The sequence below is a fragment of the Anabrus simplex genome, chromosome 13 (assembly GCF_040414725.1).
Source record: "Anabrus simplex isolate iqAnaSimp1 chromosome 13, ASM4041472v1, whole genome shotgun sequence".
Lineage (NCBI taxonomy): Eukaryota > Metazoa > Arthropoda > Insecta > Orthoptera > Tettigoniidae > Anabrus > Anabrus simplex.
In genome coordinates this window covers 31,371,694-31,395,679 of record NC_090277.1, presented here as the reverse complement: position 1 = coordinate 31,395,679, position 23,986 = coordinate 31,371,694, and positions in this window count along the sequence as shown.

Sequence of the window (23,986 nt, the reverse complement as noted above, 5' to 3'; positions counted from 1 at the left end):
TCATTACAAGAAATACGACGCTCACCAGTATGAATAAGGCGATGTCTCTGAAGATCGCAATTCTGAATAAACGTAGACCCACATTGTTTACATACATGTTGACGCTCTCCAGTATGTCTGAGGAGGTGACGTCGGAGATTTGCCTTCTGAGAAAACTTTCTACCGCATTGGTCACATAAGTGCGGGCGCTCTCCTGTATGTGTAAGAAGATGTTCCCGAAGACGGGCCTTACGATAAAAAGTTCTACCACAATGAACACAGGAATATTGACGCTCCTTAGTATGTGCAGGCAGGTGTTTCCGAAGATCTGACTTCTGAGAAAACTTACAACTACATATCACACAGGAAAATGGGCGCTCTTGGGTATGTGTGAGGAGGTGATTCCTAAGATCTGCCTCCTGAGAAAACTTGGAACAACATAGTTTACAACAATATTGACGCGTTCCAGTATGTCTAAGCAGATGATCCCGAAGATGGTACTTCTGAGAAAACGTTCTACCACATTGATGACATGAGTTGCGACGCTCTCCCGTATGTGCAAGCAGGTGTCGCCGAAAGTTGGATTTCTGAGAAAACTTAGCACCACATTCCTTACAACAGACTGCCCATTGTGTAATAGGGTGGATTGGCCTCCGATCAGTTTCAGAGAACACGTGTGGGTTACATTCAGTATGAGTGGACAAAATGCACATTTCCCCACTTTCTTCTTTCAATATGTTGCAGTTACTGTTATATGTACCCACTGGACCTCTGTTCAACAATGCAACGTTCCCAAACCTACAAAACAAAAAGTTATTATATCTTACGAGTAAGATAAAAAATCAAATACAATATCCAAAAGCAACTGCAATATATGTAAGAAAATTATTATCTCATTACACAGCACTCCGAGCTTCAATAATTTCTGATAACGGCTCTAACAGATAACCCCATATAATTTCCAATTTCCAAATAGAATATATGATAAGTTTGCAATAAATTCACGAAAGTATAATATGGAAGCAAAGATTTTGAGAACGCTTCTCTTAGTGATTTCCTTATGTGCATTCTTCAATGTTTATTTGCAACTTAAACTCGTCACACTTAGTATGCAAAATAATACCCAATGTCTTAATAGCTTCATTCTTAGTGAGTTTATAGAATAGAATAGAATAGATTTATTTATCATCAACAGGTTATTTCCCAATTAAAGATGATTCATTAAAGATAATATACAGCAAATACACCTTAAGTAAATAACACTAATTTCCTAAATAAAAACCAAATTCAAACTAAATCTAAAGACCATTTTATATGCATATTTACAAAACCTTAAGTAAATTAAATAAAAAATAAAACTCAATCTCCTTATTAATTGACAGTATTAAACTACATCAAGTAACATTTACATATCTTACATAAAGGGCCTTACATTCGTTCACATGTTGACAAGGTTTCTCTATCATCTACGGGGACATTGGCAACGGCTTCTGGACAATTAAACGTTCAATTTCTGAGATACACGTGTGTACTATAAAGACATGAAAAATTTCTGACGTAAGTTCCTCAGCTACTTCAACTGAGCTAGTATCTGTCAACAACACGTCATCGACGTAAAAACAAGACGACGCAATAGGGAGAGATTCTGTGTCTTTGTCAGAAAGCTGAACTAGAAATCTTGGAGAAAGAAATGGGGCAGAACTTGTAACAGTATAAGGTGGTAGTCCTTGCTAATTTCATCCGAGGATTCACGCCACGCAATATTCTGAAGACTCCTGTGGTTCTGATGTATTAATACAAATTTGTACATCTTAGCAATATCAGCTGAAAGAGTAACAAGGTAAGTTCTGAACTTTAAAAACAATAGACAGGAAGTCAGGCTGAATTTCAGGTTCAACCATTTGCAAAGTTTTCAAAGCTATCCAATTTCATGATTCAAAATATCTGTCAAACTCATCTCTTGGCTTGGTTGTCAGGCTAGCATATTTGAGCACACAAAGATGCGGCATGTAAAAGCTTAATGAGTTAGAAGTCTCAAGAATTGTAATGTCCTTGTGTCCCACTTCACTGTATTCACGCATGAATATTACATACAGCTGTTTCAACTCCGGAAATATAGCAAGCTTATTTTCATTGTGTTCGAGCGTTTTAACAGCATTATGTTTAGACTGAGCTACAGGTGAATCTTCAGGATGAATAGGAAATACGCCAACAAACCCACCAGAATCACCAATTTGATAATTATTCAAGAAAATGTTCTTCATGTGCCCTTTCTTCAGGAGTAAGAAATGGTTGATGGAGTTCTTTTCAAGCCTCCAAAACCTTTGCAATTTTGTGTAAAGAGAATCAAGGTTTACAAGCCTGCTACAGCGAATCTTGGCGTTATTCCTAACACAAACTCAGGGATGGTGCCTCCAAATCCCTAACCAAATTTGGTCATCTCACAAGGTGGGATAACCTTTCTTATGCACGGTATTAGAAAACAAAATTTCATAGTAGAATTCAGACCTTAGCAAGATATAAATAGCAGAATGAATGATGATGACAAATTAGCACGTATTCAAAACAATCAGTGGATCCGATTGACAATGCTTGAGTGACATCATTATGCAGGATAAGATTAGAAAGAATTTTAGGATTAAATTATAACTTAGCATGGAGTCCCAACGCTCGATGCTGCATCAGCATCCGGAGTTGGCGTGCTTTCCTCCTCCCCAGAGCAAGTTTGCTACATGGTCTTAGGTCCTATAGCCAAGAACGTCCACTCGAGGGATAGTAAGTACGAATCCGCAGATCAGAAGATAGTTTTAAAGTGGTTTCACATTTTCATACCAAGCTGGTTAACATAAGGTCACTGTAGTGTGAAACTCCTACTCAAATACTTAGTAGCGCTTGACCTCCTCCTTATGGACAGAGTAGTGCGTGACCTCTTCCTACTCAGTACTCATTTCTGTTACAAAGTTGAGTAAACCTCAGATATCTCTCGGACCTCTTAACAGACCATCAAACTTACACCTATATCGAATAGACCTAAATGAATTGCTGTTAAAATTATGCTCCTTCTATTCAGATTAAAATAAATGCCTTCTTCACCACCACCATTATGAAACAAACTCTGAATCTATGAGTTCTTAGATAGAGATTTGAACCCAAGGACGGCAAATTCCATAGCAGATAAATGTGTTGGCACTCGTATACACTTAGCAAACTGGTGTTCACATAATATTTAGACAGAGAATTGGTTCATCACGAGATTCGACTATTGAGTTGTATCACTATTATAATGAAAAATTATTATAATTAAACTTATGTTTTAATAGTTCACCAATGTAATCCTATATTATGAAATGTGCATAGACTATATAGTATTGAAAAGGTGGACCATTAAAACGTAAGTTTAATGATTAGTGTGATCACAATTCAATACTGATCAAAACCATGAAGTTAATATCCTATGATACTGAGTAGTATGGGAAGATAAATATGAGCTGCGACATAACAACTACAACAAAAACCAACAGAGAAATATACCACCTGCGGGAAAAGATTCATCCATCGTGCCGGGAAATTCTACACCACCATGAGGACAACCAATTGCGACAGAGGAGAATGCAGGGAAGCAGGGTAGGAGCCTGAAAGACAGTGATCCTCCAAGCCCAAATCCTTACACATAGCTTACTATTCCTCCAGAAGAATAAATCCCACTTACATTCACTGGAAGAATACACACACACCAATCTGTTTTTTTCTAGTTGCCTTACGTCGCCCCGACACAGATAGATCTCATGGCGACGATGGGACAGGAAAGGGCTAGGAGTGGGAAGGAAGCGGCCGTGGCCTTAATTAAGGTACAGCCCCATCATTTGCCTGGCGTGAAAATGGGAAACCACGGAAAACCATCTTCAGGGCTGCCGACAGTGGGGTTCGAACCTACTGTCTCCCGAATACTGGATACTGGCCGCACTTAAACGACTGCAGCTATCGAGCTCGGTTACACCACTCTCAATCACCTCTCAATATCAGAGTGATATTCTAGCAGAGTTCCATTCACAAGCTGCGAGACGCTCGTTGGTATTTACGCCATGAATTATCAGGAGTTAAGCAGAGGCAGAAAGAACCCCACACTGCTCACACAAAGTACAAAAAAGCAGTGGCACAGCAACAAACACCGGTCTTCCTGCCACATTCTACATAGTGAAGATGAGAAATCTGAACCCGGATATCAACCACTCGCTCTGAATCTAGAATACAATCACCAAGCTTCTGCCCAATGCAACACGAGATTACTTTCTAGAAATTCAGTAGGGCAAAGATTGCCACACCATCAAAACTTCTGGAAATTTTTACACAGTCGCAGTCAACAAATTAGGACAGGCGCATTTTGGACACATCCTGCAACACAGAACGTGGCTCAACAATGCGGTGCAAATAACCGCCTTTGTGTCCAGTCTCAACCTGGTCAGTGGTGGACCACGGGGTTGATAGCAGCTACATGGAGGATGTTATCGCAGGCCATCTTCAGAAACAGGAAACATCAAATATTCCGGGCCATTCGGAGCCGGATTTCTAACGGACACACCCCGCTTATGCGTATCCTGTCCTGAAATATGGCAACAATGAACCAGCTTCTGAGGGATAGTTTGATGATCTACGTGAATTTACATCATGTGGAGGCCTCTTGGTCATCTCGATCACAGCGCGGACACTGCGACCACTGCCAATTCTACGATCATCCTACTATTGCTTTCTTCAAAATGTATGTGGGATTTGTAGTGGTCAAAACACCTGAAGTGCTTGCACGAAAAAGGGATCATTCAATTGCAACACTTGCAGTGAAGGTCATCCACGTTTCTCAGTTAAGTGCAAGGGTAAACGTCAACTTTCTCCCACTCAGCCAGAAACCCCACCCTCCCCTGCCAGTATTCCCCTCCTTCCTCTGAGAACATTCTGCAAATCATCACTATGGAGCTCCAGAGTATTCTCCATTTCCAACGTCCTGATGTTCTGTATCAGATCTAGCTATTGGCGTGATGATCATCCAGACTCATTTTGGCGGAACGTTTTCTGGGGCATGAACGCATTGTTCATTATTTCTCCTTGATCCTAGTCCACTGTTGTAGTAAATGAAAGTTTATTACGATAATGTGTGTTCTTGAAGGGTCAAGTGATCGCTGCCCCAACACATGTCGCGGAGGGGTAGCAATTATTATTCAAAAATCCATCCCTTCAGAACAACAATATCATTCTTTAAATGAATACCTATCAGAAAACTTAAAAATAGAAATCACAATTGGAAATCCAGTAAAAGCTTTAGCAACAATGTATATACCTCTTGGCTATTTCCCACCCCAGAAATTTGTAGAATATACCGATCGCTAATACAGTACTTCAATCACGATCACAGATTTTAATATTACATCATATACACAACAACAAGCTATGTACGATCAACTATTACATGATATCCAGGGTGTTGACTTAACCTTCCCTTCCCCCCAACCCGCCCTACATCAAATACGAGCCCTGAATATCCGATCCTCAGCCCTAATCTAGCAACGAACTCTGACATCACCATGCCACCTTCAATGGGACATGACCATGTCCCTGCCCTACTAAAAATAACAAATGTACTAACAAACCAATAGCAACATAACCAACGTCTCCCAACAGTCATACGGTATATGCGAACCTACTGGGTAGCATACAAACAATATCAGTCACAATATGCAATAATGACCCACCTACTTCACAGCAGAAATTACAAGAAAAGAAATTAGAAACCCCACTAGCTATTGTCCACCGACTCCATATTCCTCACCACACTTCCCATCCTTCCAAACCTCCCTTCCCAACCTAAGCACTCCAGATATTAAAATATTCCCATGAACATCACAAAGCATACCTTCAAACCTTTGACCCAAATATTCAGAAATACTCTTAGAGATCCTTGATCATTCATCAAGACTATTAAAAGAAAAGCGTGGGCAAATGCACTGAATTATCCAACACGACTGACGCTCGCAAATACCGGAACAAGTTAAAACAACTGACAAACATAAAGCAGTCCTACCACTATAACATATTGCACCCACTCGCGTCCAAGCAGGACACAATTAACTCCCGACAGACAGATGTAATCCCAGGGTATGTCATTGAATAAGAAAAATATTTAATTTTTCTGTACGTTTCGCTTTACGTGGGCTCCGAGAGAAAATGATTCGACAATACGCGATAATCTCCGAATGAACGTCTCCATCCTATCGCATAAGCCTAAAATTCACCACCGACCGCAATATCCTATACGCAATCCACAAGAAATTCACCTTACAAACTAAGTCTATGAAGTAAATATTACTATAAATTATTACTCACAGAATTATAAAATAATGAAGAATCATATTTACTAAACTAAGGAAACTCCAAAAGAAATGAGAACTATATTCATTATGAAATTCCATAATTCCTATTTGGAATAAATAATTCATAAAATCCAATATTTAAGTCAGCACTGGCTTATTACCAAAATAACATGACATGAATTCAATATTTCTGAAATGGAATTAAATTGTCCATAATTATTCCTGAGAAAATAAGGTTTTACGACCCTAGAGACTCTTATATTCGGCTCCTAATCTACGATCGTCTCATCTAGAATCTTTGCATAAATTATAAAATAATACTCAATATATAAAATAATCTATCTTCCTGTTCTATCCACATAATTCTTAATTTATTACATTTTGGCTCGATATGCATTCATTCGTCAAGTTTTACTCAAATTCCTACTGTGCAAGTCATTTAACAAGTATCTGGAGTATAACATCTCGGTACTAAGTTTATACGTCAGCTCCATTATATATAACATCTCACCTATTTCACACTTCACATGTTTTGAAAATACGTCACACAACTCATATGTGTCTACATTAACAGCCGTTTTTACTACCACATTACCTCCTAAATCTCAACTACATATGAATATTCACAATCCATATCTCATATCCAGTCACTCCCGCGGTGTATTTCCTTCTTAATACTCGCATCGTCTAATTGAATCAATATCATTCATATTTAACGTTTATCTACCTCATGTATATCTCGTAATTACCGCGTCGCACATTATAATACACTGAATGACATCGCAAATGCAACACCGAGAAGGAGTGGTCAGAACTTTATGCCAATTGCAGGGTAGACTGACGTCACTGAGGTATGCTCATGATGTGAAATGCGCCGCTGTGCTGCGCACGTAGCGAACGATAAATGGGACACGGCGTTGGCGAATGGCCCACTTCGTACCGTGATTTCTCAGCCGACAGTCATTGTAGAACGTGTTGTCGTGTGCCACAGGACACGTGTATAGCTAAGAATGCCAGGCCGCCGTCAACGGAGGCATTTCCAGCAGACAGACGACTTTGCGAGGGGTATGGTGATCGGGCTGAGAAGGGCAGGTTGGTCGCTTCGTCAAATCGCAGCCGATATCCACAGGGATGTGTCCATGGTGCAGCGCCTGTGGCGAAGATGGTTGGCGCAGGGACATGTGGCACGTGCGAGGGGTCCAGGCGCAGCCCGAGTGACGTCAGCACGCGAGGATCGGCGCATCCGCCGCCAAGCGGTGGCAGCCCCGCACGCCACGTCAACCGCTATTCTTCAGCATGTGCAAGACACCCTGGGTGTTCCAATATCGACCAGAACAATTTCCCGTCGATTGGTTGAAGGAGGCCTGCACTCCCGGCGTCCGCTCAGAAGACTACCATTGACTCCACAGCATAGACGTGCACGCCTGGCATGGTGCCGGGCTAGAGCGACTTGGATGAGGGAATGGCGGAACGTCGTGTTCTCCGATGAGTCACGCTTCTGTTCTGTCAGTGATAGTCACCGCAGACGAGTGTGGCGTCGGCGTGGAGAAAGGTCAAATCCGGCAGTAACTGTGGAGCGCCCTACCGCTAGACAATGCGGCATCATGGTTTGGGGCGCTATTGCGTAAGATTCCACGTCACCTCTAGTGCGTATTCAAGGCACGTTAAATGCCCACCGCTACGTGCAGCATGTGCTGCGGCCGGTGGCACTCCCGTACCTTCAGGGGCTGCCCAATGCTCTGTTTCAGCAAGATAATGCCCGCCCACACACTGCTCGCATCTCCCAACAGGCTCTACGAGGTGTACAGATGCTTCCGTGGCCAGCGTACTCTCCGGATCTCTCACCAATCGAACACGTGTGGGATCTCATTGGACGCCGTTTGCAAACTCTGCCCCAGCCTCGTACGGACGACCAACTGTGGCAAATGGTTGACAGAGAATGGAGAACCATCTCTCAGGACACCATCCGCACTCTTATTGACTCTGTACCTCGACGTGTTTCTACGTGCATCGCCGCTCGCGGTGGTCCTACATCCTACTGAGTCGATGCCGTGCGCATTGTGTAACCTGCATATCGGTTTGAAATAAACATCAATTATTCATCCGTGCCGTCTTTGTTTTTTCCCCAACTTTCATCCCTTTTGAACCACTCCTCCTTGGTGTTGCATTGTCACTGTCAGTCAGTGTACTTGAAATCAATTCATATAACTCCTTATTACCTTATATAACCTTCAATTAATTCAATCTCAACTCTTCCACAATATCTATTCTCATCTCTCATAACCCTCTTCATATCACTCGCAACTACTGAGATATAACACTCATTAATACGTAAATACTTCTTTCGTTACTCAATTCCTTTCCAAAATTTACGACGCACAACCTTAAATACCTTATTTGTGCACCTAATAATGTTGCTTTACAAGGAATACTATTTTTTTCTTTTCTCAGACGCGGTCCATCTGTGAAGTAATCTTTAAATGAATAACTTCGCGAGATTTATCGATATTCTTCACCATATGACAATCTTTGCAATCAGCTGTTACATTATTTTCTTTCCTAATCGTATTCTCAACTACTTCATTGAAACACTTGTTCAAACATAGTAATCCAACGCGATATATATATATATATATATATATATTTCATTTTTTAAAATATTCAATTCTACTGCATATGCCAAAATTAAACTAAGAATTATGTTATTAATTGTAAACACTTAGCACGTCTTTCGTCACATCCGTCGTTAGTTGCTCTCCTTCTGTCCGTCAAAGTGGCTGGTTCTTCGGCCTCGGTCTGATGTTGGGCTGGACTCCTCCTCTCATCTCGGGTAGGTTCATCTGTTCGGATGATATCTCCCTCTAGGTCGGTCCATCTGGATGCTTAGCAGATCATCTTCTTTGAATAACTGCCAATAAAATCAAACAAGATGTAAATATTCATTTTAAATTCTTTTGAGAATAATATATCTCTTAAATTATTCTTTAGCTTCCTTCTGCGTTGTAATCGGCCAAGATATTTTATCTTGTTATGTGAAAATATTCAAATTTAGATTATTTATTTTTCACAAATATTTCTTCTTCCTCGACTTTTCCTCTAATGGAATATTTTTTCTTATCTCCGTTCTCTTCTTGCTGCTTCCAAATTACGTTTCCCGCAGTATCGCTGGACTTGCGCCTCGTGTTGATCAACATGCGTATTTGAATACATTTTCGTTTATCTCGCCGTATTTATAATCTCCACAGCGTTTTTACGGGTTGTTTTATCGTTTTCTTCTGGATTAGACTAGTTTTTCCTGAGAATTTCTGCCTAAATCTTGACAATCTTCGTATTTTTATGGAGCAACCGCAATTCACTTCTTGTCTTCTCGAGTTCAATTTTTCAAGTAAGTTTTTATAATAATCTATTCTATTTTACTTGTTTTTTTAAACAATCTGCTTGACCTTGCACTGTTCTGCACCGCCTTTAGAATGCTGTCATTCCAAGTTACACATGGCCTCCTATTATATCCCAAAATTAAGACTTCGTTGTGTATTCTCTTTAGCTTGAGTGGTCTATACCTTTCTTAGTCGCCATTTTGGAACACGTCCGAAAATGCAACGGGCGCAATACTAATATATAACAAGTATGCACTCAGTGATAATAAAACTGACTGACATTTTTCAGATCATTATAAAGTAATTTTCTCACCATCTTCCAATCCCAGTACCTACCATACTGACCACGATAGAATATCGGAATATTCGGCTATCACACAAAATCCTCTTTGCCCTACCTTTGAATACCCTCCAGCTCTTGACTCTCAACATCCCCCAAATGCCCCTATTACAGTCTAAGATATCAAAGACGACGTCAGGACTAAAAAGTACACTGCCACTGGACTAGATCAAATTACTTACCGACACATAAAAGAAGCACCACACCCCTTCCTCCAACTCCAAAATAAAGTATACACTATAATTCTCCATACTGGATTCTAGCCCTCTCCTCCCCCAAATCGGGTACATACCCAAATTTTGTTATTTTGGAAACCCCAAAATCTACCATCCCAATAACATTCATAGTGTCCCATACGTCTTCTAACAGAGTGTTCTAAAACGTCAGAAACCATCTTAGCCCACTGTATATACACCTGTCTCGAATCCCTTCATCTTATACCTCAGTAACACGTCAGTTTCTGTCCTTAGCACTCTATACATGACCACGTCTTTCATATATCTGTATCCATCACAAAACATTTACCTACAAAAATATGCGCAGCACTTACCATTCTAGATGTTCAGAAAGCCATTTCGAGCCAAAATCAGTATCCATAACACATTATCCTACACCTTAAACTTAATGTAAGTAAAAATGTTTATAATTTTTCCTAATCGTAAATGTAGATGCCGTCCGACTAACAGACTCTTTCTAACCTTAAATAATCAATTCTGTGCTGTAACGACCACACTTACCTAACTAGGCATAACGTTTGAAAATCATCTTCAATGGAATGTACATTTGGACCCACAGGTTTCACCTCCTCCCCTGGCTGATAGGTCAAACCCTTGGTATTAAAAGCCATACAAATCACACCTCCTACCAAGCACCACTCCCCACTTCGGAATCAGACCCTATATTAATTTAAACTCAAAATGGAATTATGGACAAATACAGATCGCATATCTCTGGGCGAGGTTCTTCTTGTTATTCTTCTTTCCCTCAGAAATTACAACAACTTGGCTTAATCACATGGAGGTGAATTGGTTAATAATTTATGTCATCGATTGTATACTTATATTTAAAATATATATAAATGTATGCAAGTAAAAATATAAAATACTAGCTGTTACCCACGGCTTCGCTCGCGAGGATTTGGTAAGTTGATAAAAATTAATTGTTCCCCGGTACTGAACTAAGACATTATCTGAAATTGCCTAAAGTACAAAAACTCACCGAAAAATTGCATTTCATTTACACCAGAACCTCTTTGTAAACCACGTTTTTGGCATTGCCTTTTGGGGCTAAGAAGACCAGGCTACCGGCAGAGCTCAATCTGGAACGTACGACATGGAACTCTACATGTGAGAAACAGATCTCTTTTAATTCGAAACAAAAGGTCTCTTTCTTTCTAAATGAGATTCCAAATACCAATTTTTATGTCTGGAACATATTAGTATTTGAGATATAAGTACCCTCATAAAAAGAATTCAATTTCATCTTCACTTATTTTCGATCTCCAGCTTAAGTTGATTTTCCGAAAAAAAAAGTACGTGTTTCTTTGTTTATAAAGGGGATTTTCAGGGCTGCCGATAGTGGGATTCGAACCTACTATCTCCCGGATGCAAGCTCACAGCCGCGCGCCTCTACGCGCACGGCCAACTCGCCCGGTTTCACGAAATTTATTCCTAACTAGGCTAACAGAGCGGCGCTCTTGAACTTACTTCGCAGGAACCCGTCAAATTTGAGTGGGGACCGTCTCAACAAGCCGCTTTCGAAGATCTGAAATTTGCTCTTTGTAATGCCCCGGTCCTTGCTATGTCTGATTTCTCGAAGAAATTCATCGTTCAAACCGACGCCTCGTCATAGGCGGTGGTTGCTGTGCTTCTTCAAGAAACTGAACTCGGGAGGAGACCCATCGCCTATGCGCCCAGGATATTATCGGCTCAAGAGGGCAAATATTCCATTTATGAACTTGAGGGTTTGGCAGTTTTATTTGCATTAGAGAAGTTCCGGCTCTATCTGGAACACGTCAAGTTCGACCTAGAAACAGATAATCAAGTCCTAAGTTGGGTCTTGGCTAGGCCGCGTCGTACAGGTCGTATAGCCCGTTGGGCCATCAGGATTTCTGCCTTCCAGTTTGATGTTAGGCACATCAGAGGATCCGAAAATGATATTGTGGATGGACTTAGCCGCATGTTTTCTCATGATGTGGAGACCACCGAGCAGGAACATAGTTCGTCTCTTCCCACGCCCATACCTTCGGGTACTAATTCCATTCTAACTGATGCCCCCATGTTGTTTAGGGATATTGAAAGATATCAACGTGAAGATCTCGTGCTGGCCCCTATTATGGAAACCCTATCCTCTGGGGAACATGTAGTCCCTTATGAGTTGAGGAACGGGCTTTTGTGTTGCCGTTGAGGCATGATCAAAAGATGAAAGTTGTGGTTCCCGCTGTTCCGGTGCCTATGATCTTCAAGTACTATCAAGAGACCCCAATAGGGATCATTTAGGCATCTTCAAAACTCGGGAAAAGATCCAAGAGATGTTTATTTGGAAGGGTATGGACGGTGAATTTCGAGAATTGGTAATGCTAAAGCATTTACCTCCAACCTCTTCCGTACATTATGTTTTGATCTGTCTATATCACATGTAAATACATCGGCGTATTATCCTCAAACATCTCTGGCTGAGCGGGTCAATCGTAATGTTCGATTTGCTCTCATTGCATTTCATCATGAAGATCATTTCAGCTGGGATACGTCCCAGCATTGGTTGGCCTTTCCTTTAAATTCGGCAGTTCATGAGTCCCATAAGTTCACTCCAGCTTCTCTGTTTAAATTTGTGCCGAACACGCCGCTCTATTAAACGTTGGACACTTAATAATATTTTACCAGAGACAACAGATCCCGATAGTATTAGGAATCTATGGAAGAAAGCTAAGCACAACCTGAAGGTTTCTCATGAAAATGTTAGGGAAAGATATGATCGTGGACGAAGGCCCACCAATTTAAAAGTCGGAGATCATGTCATGGTTAGAAACATTGTTCCCGCGGGCAAGATGGCCCCCCAGATTTCACGAGCCGCGCATTATACTGGATTTTATGACTCCCGTTACATTATTAGTAACCAATCCAGCCACAGGGAGGATCTTTAGAGTCCACCTCTCTCAAGTGAAACCTGTATAAAAACTGTACCTTTTTTGCCGCTAAATTTAGCATGAGTTTGAAGGTTGCATTTTTTCTAATTATTATTCGAGGCCTTCCGCCCCGATTGTTATTAAATTTTGTATATGACCTGTTATGTAGGATCTTCCCCTCTGGTTTTCCTGCTGTCAATTCCTTAGTGGCCATTTCCAAGCCGCCGTCTCATGCATCTCCGCACTATTGGCATACAAGTACCTTCCACGCCGCCCGCCCCTCTGCATTACCAATAATGATCGTACTCTCAAGTCTGCAACAACACTTCTATGTCGCCTTGATCTTACTATTTCAGTGCCCCCTCAGCCGTTCGCTGCCGTCCTGCAACTGACGTGGGGTATGGGCCCACTCCACTCCCGTGAAGGCTCCTTGTGAACGGCGCGCTGGAGTCAATCTCCCGGCAAAGGCTGAAGTGCGGTGCCCCTACCGCCAACTCATATGGCGACTGTACATACAATTCTTATCTGCGGTGACCGCTCTCATAGTACCGGGAGAGGCGTATCTCAGAGTACACGGGGGTCCGGGGCGACCTCTCCTGGATAGCGGCACCGGCGACAGGACTTGCCGCCAAATTTATTAATATATATTTCATAGTCTACAACAAGGACACTCTAAAGCTGGAGTTCAACTACTTTCTACCAATGAACAAAAACAAAAAAACAAATTTTCTCTAAAAAAGTTTTCTCAAAATTCTTCTGTGTCACCCCAAAGAAGGATGTTTGGTGGGGAGGCCTGTACCGGGAGGTACACCTCAGCGCCGCGCATTCAAAGCTAGCGCCTAAATGAACTCCTCTCTTGGTGAAACAGTGAAACTTATTCTACAGCAACTTGGAATTTTAATCAGAAGATGCCACCACCTAAATATTGATTAATTTTGTTATTTTGCAGTTTCCTAACCTGAGTGAATTTCTACTTGTGTTGTTTGACATTCATCAAGAAGTTTGGACATTCTTCCACAGATGACACCACTAAAAACTACGAACATGCACCCTGGTGCGAAGTGAAAAAACCTATAATTTAAAGAAGTTTTGTATTCCTAGATTTTTAACCAAGTGATGTTCATTTATATTTGGGTTGGCAATATTTACTTTTTCTTTCCGCCAGTTTTGAATGCAACCAACCACTAATTTCTGTAATTAATTTTCCACCTATCACAGGCTTTTTCTCCGATTCTGAGTGTTACTTTTGAAACCTACCAATAAAATTCAGAGGGTGTGGCTTGATTAATCGCGAATGATCACGAATCTTCTCGGAGAGTTTATAAACTGCGGCTTTACTCGTTTCTTGGCCAACTGATCGACATCTTACTGAGTGTGCGTGTCAAAAGGGAGGCGGGCGGCCTCTTTCGTCAGCTGCTAGAACTTCTACAAGGTAATGGCCACATAACTTATTTCTTTCTTGCTACCTCCGCAGTTTAACCCGAGGGAAAGGTCCGAATCATTAGCTATGAAACCTAGCTTTTCTAAAATGTAACTTCTTCCGTATAATGTAAAAACTTCATAAAATCTTTAACTGTAAATCGTGGATAGAGAGTGAATTACCCTCTCGAGCTCCCCTTCATCTTGGTTTGAGGTGACTACGTTTTCGAACTGTTTTCCGACTGTAAGTGCTTAATGTAATTTCTATACGAGTCACCTCAGTAGTTTGGGAATAGCCCCTGTTTTTTCAGCCTAGAGCCCCTTAGGTTTTTTGGTGTTCATATCTAGGAGTGCAAGTACGCCTCCATTCATTTTGTGTTTCGGGCCAGTCACTTAACATGTTCTTTTCCGCAAAGGCCCTATAGGTTGGGTACGAGATACCTCTGTTTTAAATTGTAAGTTGTGCCTTGAAAGGCCAGAGGCACGGTTGCGGCAGATACCACCAAACTCAAAGAGTCATAAGAATTACCTATCAGCATCCCAACCTTGGGAGAGAAAGAAATTGATGAGGCTCTCTCCATTATCACAGACACCACCGAGCTAGCATCTGTAGTTAGTTTTTTTGAAGTGAGTGATCCTTCGGCTAACCAACTTAAAAGAGTACAGGCTAGATTGTTCCATTTTTTAATACGGTTAGGGACCTATTGTCTCTCAAACTAAAAGAAGACCATGCCAAGGAGGCTAGTACCCTTGTTGAAAAACTTTCTGAAATGTCAAATAAAGTTCTTCAATTCTTGACTGGGACAGCTACTCCCAAAACTGACCAAGCCCCTGTGATGAACACGGTGAGTGGGGAAGATTCTTCCAGGAATGTAGAAGGTACAAAATCTGTAGCTTCGCAACAAACATCCGCCCCACTGGAAACCGAGTCTGATCGTCGCACATCAATTCCACATTTCTTTTTAAATAATACAGTGTCTGAGACTTCCCAACCTTCTAGGCCGTTAGCTACTATGTCACCTTGGTCAATGGTTTGCCTCATCCTTTGGCTATGTTGCTTACGGGAATTTCTTAGTTTTCTATAAATACTACTAACGAGGTCACTTCATTTGTAAGGTTTTTCGTTGAATTTCAAAATCACGCACTAGCGTTTTTCCTCTGGCACTCTCAAAATTTTCAAATTATTTACCCTTACTCCATAGGTGTCCTCTCGGACAAAATTGTTAAGGCATTAGCTGAACAATCTTCTATAGAACACTTTCACGCCCATCTGCTGGCTAACATAATTCCGGCTCGAACAATGTCATCATTAATTCAAAAGTACTATTACAGAGTAGAGCGACTGGATGAAAATCTCGCAGAATTCATCCAGGACATTAAGTTTTACACCAGGGTATTCGCTCTTCATTTCCCTGAAGATCAAATTGTGCAGACGATTGTTGAAGGCAATTCCCCGCCCTATAGGTCGTACCTGTGTTTCGCGTCGCGTCCTCAAACCTTTGCTGAATTAGAGGCTTTGGCGGTCTCAGCCGAAGGAGTTAGGTATGCCGACACCTTAAGAGTCGCTAAGGAGCCCCCTCCATCTTCTAATAGTTTTCGGCCTTCACCTCGCCGAACCTTCACCACCCGCAAATGCTATGCTCGTGGGTCCACGGATCATCTGCGTTACAAATGCCCAGTAATAAAATCGAGTGGGACAAAGAATGGAGCAGGGTCATCGCAAGGATGTTTCAAATGCGGCCTTTTTATTCATAACGATAAAAATTGCCCTAATGCCAATAGCACCCCCTCCTGCTCAACTTCTGGTGCAACCTCCACCATCTCAAATAATAGGAAATGACTAGTGTGTCAGGCTGAGTCGGCGTGTTCTTCTTTTCAAGGCTCAGCCCCGGTTAAGCCCTCCGAAAGCTCATGTACGGATAAAAGTTCTTCTAATTTGTCTTTTGAAGGGAATAAGGAATGCCTTAGGATTGCGGCGGAGACCCCCGCACGCGTACGTTTTCTCAAACTTGAACAGTGAACCGGTTACTGCTCTACTAGACTCAGGGAGTGTTTGTTCCATTATTTCGGCTGAATGGTATTCTAAATTAAAGAATATCTGTAAGTTTTCTGACTATTTTTCTTCTTCTGTTCAATGTATTTCGGCTAACTCATCTCCCATAAAAATTCTATGGTTTATCTTTACCAAAATTCTCATTTCTATGTTCACATGGAAAGTTAAATTATTTGTGGCTAAGCACTTGTCTTGCCCCATAATGTTAGGAGCAGACTTCATGTCTCATACCGTTCTAGTGCTCGACATTCAGAGCAAGTCGTGCACCTTCAAATTTGTTAATAACTGTAAAATTCCTTTGCTTAAGTATAATTATGTATCATGTTCATCGGTTTCGCCTACCCAGGATGAGATGTTGTTAGACCTTAGAGATCTACCTGAGGAGCAGGCTGATAGTATTCGCCAATTGTGTCAGTCGTTTCCAGATGTATTCTCCGATACTCTTGGTGTTACTGACGTTACTGAATACAAGATTGAGGTTACGGATTCGATCCCAGTTAGGTTTCCACCTTTTAGGCTATCTCCACCTAAAATGAAGGCTCTGAAGGAGATCATTGATCAAATGCTAAAAGGTGGTATTATTCGACCCTCTAAGATGGCGTATTCATAGCCCATTTTATGGTGTCGAAACCCCAGGTGGCTTCAGGCCTGTGATTGACTATAGGGCTTTAAATCTGTGCCTCCCCACCGACCTTCACTCTTGTTTTTCATGGTTTCGGGAAGCTAAGTTCTTCACCATCTTAGACCTCAATCAGGCGTACAACCAGATCCCTCTAGCTGAAGAATCGAAATATCTAACAGCCTGTGCCACGGACTGGAACTGGTAAGAGTACAAACGCGTGCCTTTCGGACTTCCCACGGGGGCAGCCGTGCTCTCTAGACTGCTAGATAGGGTCTTCTCCGACATGAAATTTGAATACTTGTACCATTATCTTAATGACGTCGTAGTATTTTCGGAGACCTTTGAAGAACACCTACATCATTTAAAGGAAGTACTCAATCGCCTTCGTAAGGCCGGGTTGACTGTGAAGTTATCTAAGGTAGCTTTTGCTAAACCTTCCATGTCATTCCTTGAGCATATTGTGTCGCCCGATGGTGTTTCTATAGATCATTCCAGAACACATGCCATCCGTGACTTCAAACTTCCTAAGGACGTCAAAGGTATTGCCAGGTTCATCGGCATGGTGAATTTCTTCAGGAAATTCATTCCTAACTTCGCTAACAGGGCGGCGCCCTTGAACTTACTTCGCAGGAAACGCGTCAAATTTGAGTGGGGACCGTCTCAACAAGCCGCTTTCGAAGATCTGAAATTAGCTTTTTCTAATGCCCCGTTCCTTGCTATGTCTGATTTCTCGGAGAAATTCATCGTTCAAACCGACGCCTCGTCATCGGCAGTGGCTGCTGTGCTTCTCCAAGAAAGTGAACTCGGAGGCGACCCATCGCCTATGCGCCTAGGATATTATCGGCTAAAGAGGCCAAATATTCCATTTATGACCTTGAGGGTTTGGCAGTTTTATTTGCATTAGAGAAGTTCCGGCTCTATCTGGAACACGTCAAGTTCGACTAGAAACAGATAATCAAGTCCTAAGTTGGGTCTTGGCCAGGCCGCGTCGTACAGGTCGTATAGCCCGTTGGGCCATCAGGATTTCTGCCTTCCAGTTTGATGTTAGGCACATCAGAGGATCCGAAAATGATATTGTGGATGGACTTAGCCGCATGTTTTCTCATGATGTGGAGACCCCCGAGCAGGAACATAGTTCGTCTCTTCCCACGCCCATACCTTCGGGTACTAATTCCATTCTAACTGATGCCCCCATGTTGTTTAGGGATATTGAACAATATCAACGTGAAGATCTCGTGCTGGCCCCTATTATGGAAACCCTTTCCTTTGGGGAACATGCAGTCCCTTATGTGTTGAGGAACGGGGTTTTATGTTGCCGTCGAGGCATGATCAAAAGATGAAAGTTGTGGTTTCAGCTGTTCTGGTGCCTATGATCTTCAAGTACTATCACGAGACCCCATTAGGGGGGCATTTAGGCATCTTCAAAACTCGCGAAAATATCCGAGAGATGTTTATTTGGAAAGGTATTGACGGTGAATTTCGAGAATTAGTAAAAGCTTGTAAGTTTTGTTTGCTTAGTAAACCCACCATGTCCACTAAGATAGGTCTATTATCCTCTCATCAAGCGTCCCGCCCCATGGAGCGCCTGTATATAGACTACGTCGGACCCTTCTCCCAATCAAAGGGGAACGCCAAGAAATTCATTCTAGTATGTGTAGATGGTTTCGGTAGATTTTTCTGGTTATTTCCGACTAAGCTGGCTACCGCCCAGTCCACCATTTCTTGTTTAAATACCATATTTACTTCTTTTGGTTCTTGTCAATATAGAGTTTCTGATAATGCTAAAGCATTTACCTCCAACCTCTTCCGTAAATTCTGTTTTGATCTGTCTATATCACATGTAAATACATCGGCGTATTATACTCAACCATCTCTGGCTGAGTGTGTCAATCGTAATCATCCATCGGCTCTCATTGCATTTCATAATGAAGATCATTCCAGGTCGTATACGTCCTTGCATTGGTTGGCCTTTCCTTTAAATTCGGCAGATCATGACTCCCATAAGTTCACTCCAGCTTCTCTGTTTAAATTTGTGCCGAACACGCCGCTCTATTAAACGTTGGACACTTCATAATATTTTACCAGAGACAACAGATCCCGATAGTATTAGGAATCTATGGAAGAAAGCTAAGCACAACCTGAAGGTTTCTCATGAAAATGTTAGGGAAAGATAAGATCGTGGACGGAGGCCCACCAATTTAAAAGTCGGAGATAAAGTCATGGTTAGAAACTTCCTTCCAGCGGGCAAACTTGCCCCCAGATTTCACGGGCCGTGTTTTATACTGGATTTTCTGACTCCCGTTACATTACTAGTAAGCAATCCAGCCACGGAAAGGATCTCTAGATTCTACCTCTCTCAAGTGAAACCTGTATAAAAACTGTACCTTTTTTGCCGCTAAATTTAGCATGAGTTTGAAGGTTGCATTTTTTCTAATTATTATTCGAGGCCTTCTGCCCCGATTGTTATTAAATTTTGTATATGACCTGTTATGTAGGATCTTCCCCTCTGGTTTTCCTGCTGTCAATTCCTTAGTGGCCATTACCAAGCCCCCGTCTCCTGCATCTCCACACTGTTGGCATACAAGTACCTTCCACGCCGCCCGCCCCTCTGCATTACCAATAATGATCGTACTCTCAAGTCTGCAACAACACTTCTATGTCGCCTTGATCTTACTATTTCAGTGCCCCCTCAGCCGTTCGCCGCCGTCCTGCAACTGACGTGGGGTATGGGCCCACTCCACTCCCGTGAAGGCTCCTTGTGAACGGCGCGCTGGAGTCAATCTCCCGGCAAAGGCTGAAGTGCGGTGCCCCTACCGCCAACTCATGTGGCGACTGTACATACACTTCTTATCTGCGGTGACCGCTCTCATAGTACCGGGAGAGGCGTATCTCAGAGTACACGGGGGTCCGGGGCGACCTCTCCTGGATAGCGGCACCGGCGACAGGACTTGCCGCCAAATTTATTAATATATATTTCATAGTCTACAACAAGGACACTCTAAAGCTGGAGTTCAACTACTTTATAACCATCAACAACAAAAAACGTAGAATTTTTTCTCTAAAAATGTTATCTCAAAATTCTTCTGTGTCACCCCAAAGAAGGACGTTTGGTGGGGAGGCCTGTACCGGGAGGTACACCTCAGCGCCGCGCATTCAAAGCTAGCGCCTAAATGAACTCCTCTATTGGTAAATCAGTGCAACTGATTCTACAGCAACTTGGAAAATTAATCAGAAATGTCACCACCTAAATATTGAGTTAATTTCGTTATTGTGCAGTTTCCTGACCTGAGTTAATTTCTACTTCTGTTGATTGACATTCATCAAGAAGTTTGGACATTCTTCCACAGATGACACCACTAAAACCTATGATCATGCACCCTGGTGCGAAGTGAAAGAAACTAAAATTTGAAGGTTTTGTATTTCTAGGTTTTTTAACCAAGTGATGTTCATTTATTTTTGGGTTGGCAATATTTATATTTCTTTCCGGCAGCTTTGAATCCAACAAATCACTAATTTCTGTAATTAATTTTCCACCTATCACTGGCTTCTTCTCCGATTCTGAGTGTTACTTTTGAAACCTACCAATAAAATTCAGAGGGTGTGTCTTGATTAATCGCGAATGATCTCGAATCTTCCCTAAGGGTTTATAAACTACGGCGCTTTTCTCGCTTCTTGGCCAACTGATCGTCATCTTATTGAGTGTGCGTGTCAAAGCGGGAGGCGGGTGGCCTCTTTCGTCAGCTGCTAGAACTTCTACAAGGTAATGGCCACATAAATTATTTCTTTCTTGCTACCTGCGCAGTTTACCCCAAGGGAAAGGTCCGAATCATTAGCTATGTAACCTTGCTTTTCTAAAATGTAAGTTCTTCCGTATAATGTAAAACCTCATAAAATCTTTAACTGTAAATCGGGGATAGCGAGTGAATTACCCTCTCGAGCTCCCCATCGTCTTGGTTTGAGGTGACTACGTTTTCTAACTGTTTTCCGACTGTAATTGGTTAATGTAATTTCAATACGAGTCACCTCAGTAGTTTGGGAATAGCCCCTGTTTTATCGGCCTAGATTCCCTTAGGTTTTTTGGTGTTCATATCTAGGAGTGCAAGTTACGCCTCCTTTCATTTTGTGTTTCGGGCCAGTCACTTAACTTGTTTCTTTCCGCAAAGGCCCTATAGTTTGGGTACGAGATACCCCTGTTTCAATTTGTAAGTTGTGCCTTGAAAAGCCAGAGATTGTGAGTTGATGTTGCCTTGAGTAGGCTTGAGAAACTGAGAGCCGGTTAGCTTTTTTAAAAAAATTTGTAACTGTAAAGTGTGCCTCTGGGGAGGCTGGATATTGTCTTTTAGGGAGCAAGGGCTCTGGAATTAGGGGATTTCTGCCCCTCATTAAATGATACCTCGTCTCTTTGTAAAATTGTAAAACTAGGGGCTTAAAGCCCAAAGAGTTAAGGTTCTGAATTTTGGATTTTTCCCTATCTTGTTTAATGATTGCTACTTGTCCCTGTAATATTGTCAAAAAAATTGTTAAGTTTGAAGTTCTGAAAATATAACCTTCAGTCTAAATTTTAAATTCTATTCCTGACAATGTAGTTAGACCCATTCACCCCGGCATCTTCTTTTACCTCTGCGTTCCTCGGAAACTCGGGAACAACTGTGATAAACAACTCCCGTGTAAAATATTCCAACACCTTAACGCCATCAAAAACCGTGTAGGAACGTAAATCCGATGTTTTCTAAACGTGATATCAAGTAGAAATACGACAGTCATCAACCTATTATGCAGTTTTTCGTAAAATGTAAAACAACGGAGGACTTTGGCTACCAAACGACTGCTGCTCAGATTAAAAAGGCCTGCAGATTACGAGGTAATGTGTGGTCAGCGTACATCGCCATTCATCACGACACGCCACACGTACCGGGGGAGTTGGCTGTGCTGTTAGGAGGTTACATATTGCATTCGGAAAATAAAGGTTCGAATCCCACTGTCGCAATAGTCCTTATCCAGGAGATAGTACAAGCTGGTTGAATGGTGTTCGATAGCCGGTGCTGTAGGTCTTGATGTGGCAGTAAATCTGCCGACATGAGGCTGTCGTATTTTACCTCCGGACTGAGCCAGAATAGACCCGGTCAAGACTACATGCTCCTGCTTTTTATTCTCACGTTATCTAATGCGATAATGTGGAAATACATAAAACTATCTTGCTGGTTCGCAATATAGCCTTACTTCTTAAATCCACAGACTGTTTCTAGTCATTCAGGGATATAATAAATAAAGCCCCTATCTAGTGGCGAGGATAGGAAAGATGTCGACTGCCGAAGCCTGTCTCACTCCCGTGAATAACTCAAAGATAAAATATTACCCCGCAGACCTGCAACAGGGCTAAGTTTTACGGACAGATGCCCATCTCGTCGTCATTTTGGAGGTGCCCCAAAAATAAGGTATTTAACGTGTTATTGGTCTCTAGATGACTTTGCCACGATTGAATCGGAGCGTTCAGGGAGTCAGTTTACTGAATCCCGAGTTTGAGCAGCGGTCTCTCGGTAAGCCAAGGTACTTCAAGTAGTCTCCCTTTATTATTAACCTCGCAAATGTAGTACTGTTATTATTATTATTGGCAGCCTCTGCCGAGTTTTGAACCCGTTACCTTCGGGTTGAGCAGCGGTCAGTTGTTAGGCCAAGGCCCTTCCTACGCGTTAGGGTGTCGGATGGAGACATACCGAATTTGCTTCTCCTTCAATCAATTCCACACATATACCGAGCGAATTGGCTACGCGAAGGGATGAAAGTTCGAATCGCATGATTTTTTATTCTGTTACGGTAACTACTGTGTTTGCGTTATAAACGAGGTAAGTTGTCTGTTCAGAACAGGATAGGGAATGTATGCTACCTATTCAAATCTTTACTGTAAGATAACAAGAGTATGTTCCATGCCCCCTGTAACAGGAATAAACCTGTTTGCATGTTTTGTCTTGTCGGATGGAGACACACAGCATTTGGTTGTCCTACAATGAATTCTATATTTTTGCGTGTAGAAAATTCCACAGCGTGGCTATGTCCCATTAAGAAAGTTTAAATTCCGCGCCCACGTGCTCAAAGAACCTAACAGTTGTCAAAAGAGCACGTAGACTTTCAATTCTGCGCCCTAGACGGCAGCAGTGAGGTTTTGACCTGTTAAGACAGTAGCAGTAAGTTAACTTGTTTAAAATATCCGCAGCAAAACAAGTGCACGTGGTTAGGACCTGTCAGCTGTCACTTTTTCAAATTCCGCGCCTCCCTACATGGTTATGATGGCAGCAGTGAGGTTAGGCGCTGTTAAGATGCTAGCAGTAAGGTTAGCTACGTTTACTTGTTTAAATTCAGCATCCACGTGGTTGGGACCTGACAGATGTCAAAAGCATGTGCCACATCCAAAATTCCGCGCCTGCACATGGCTACGTCCCGTCAAGATAATAGCAGTATATATAGTGTCGTTCTCTTTTGCAAAATTCCGCGCCACTTATCTGTTAAAAGCATGTGATGTGTGGCTAAGTCCCGTTAAGATGCGCACGTATACGAGATGAGCTTACATGCTTTTTTTTACCAGAGTGCGCAACTATTGTTAATCGACGCATGCACATCGACAATCGAAAAATTTCAATATGAGCTTATATTTTCTTATGTCTGCAACTATCGCCAGCCGATGTGCATGCATCGACAATCGAAAAGTATCGAAATGA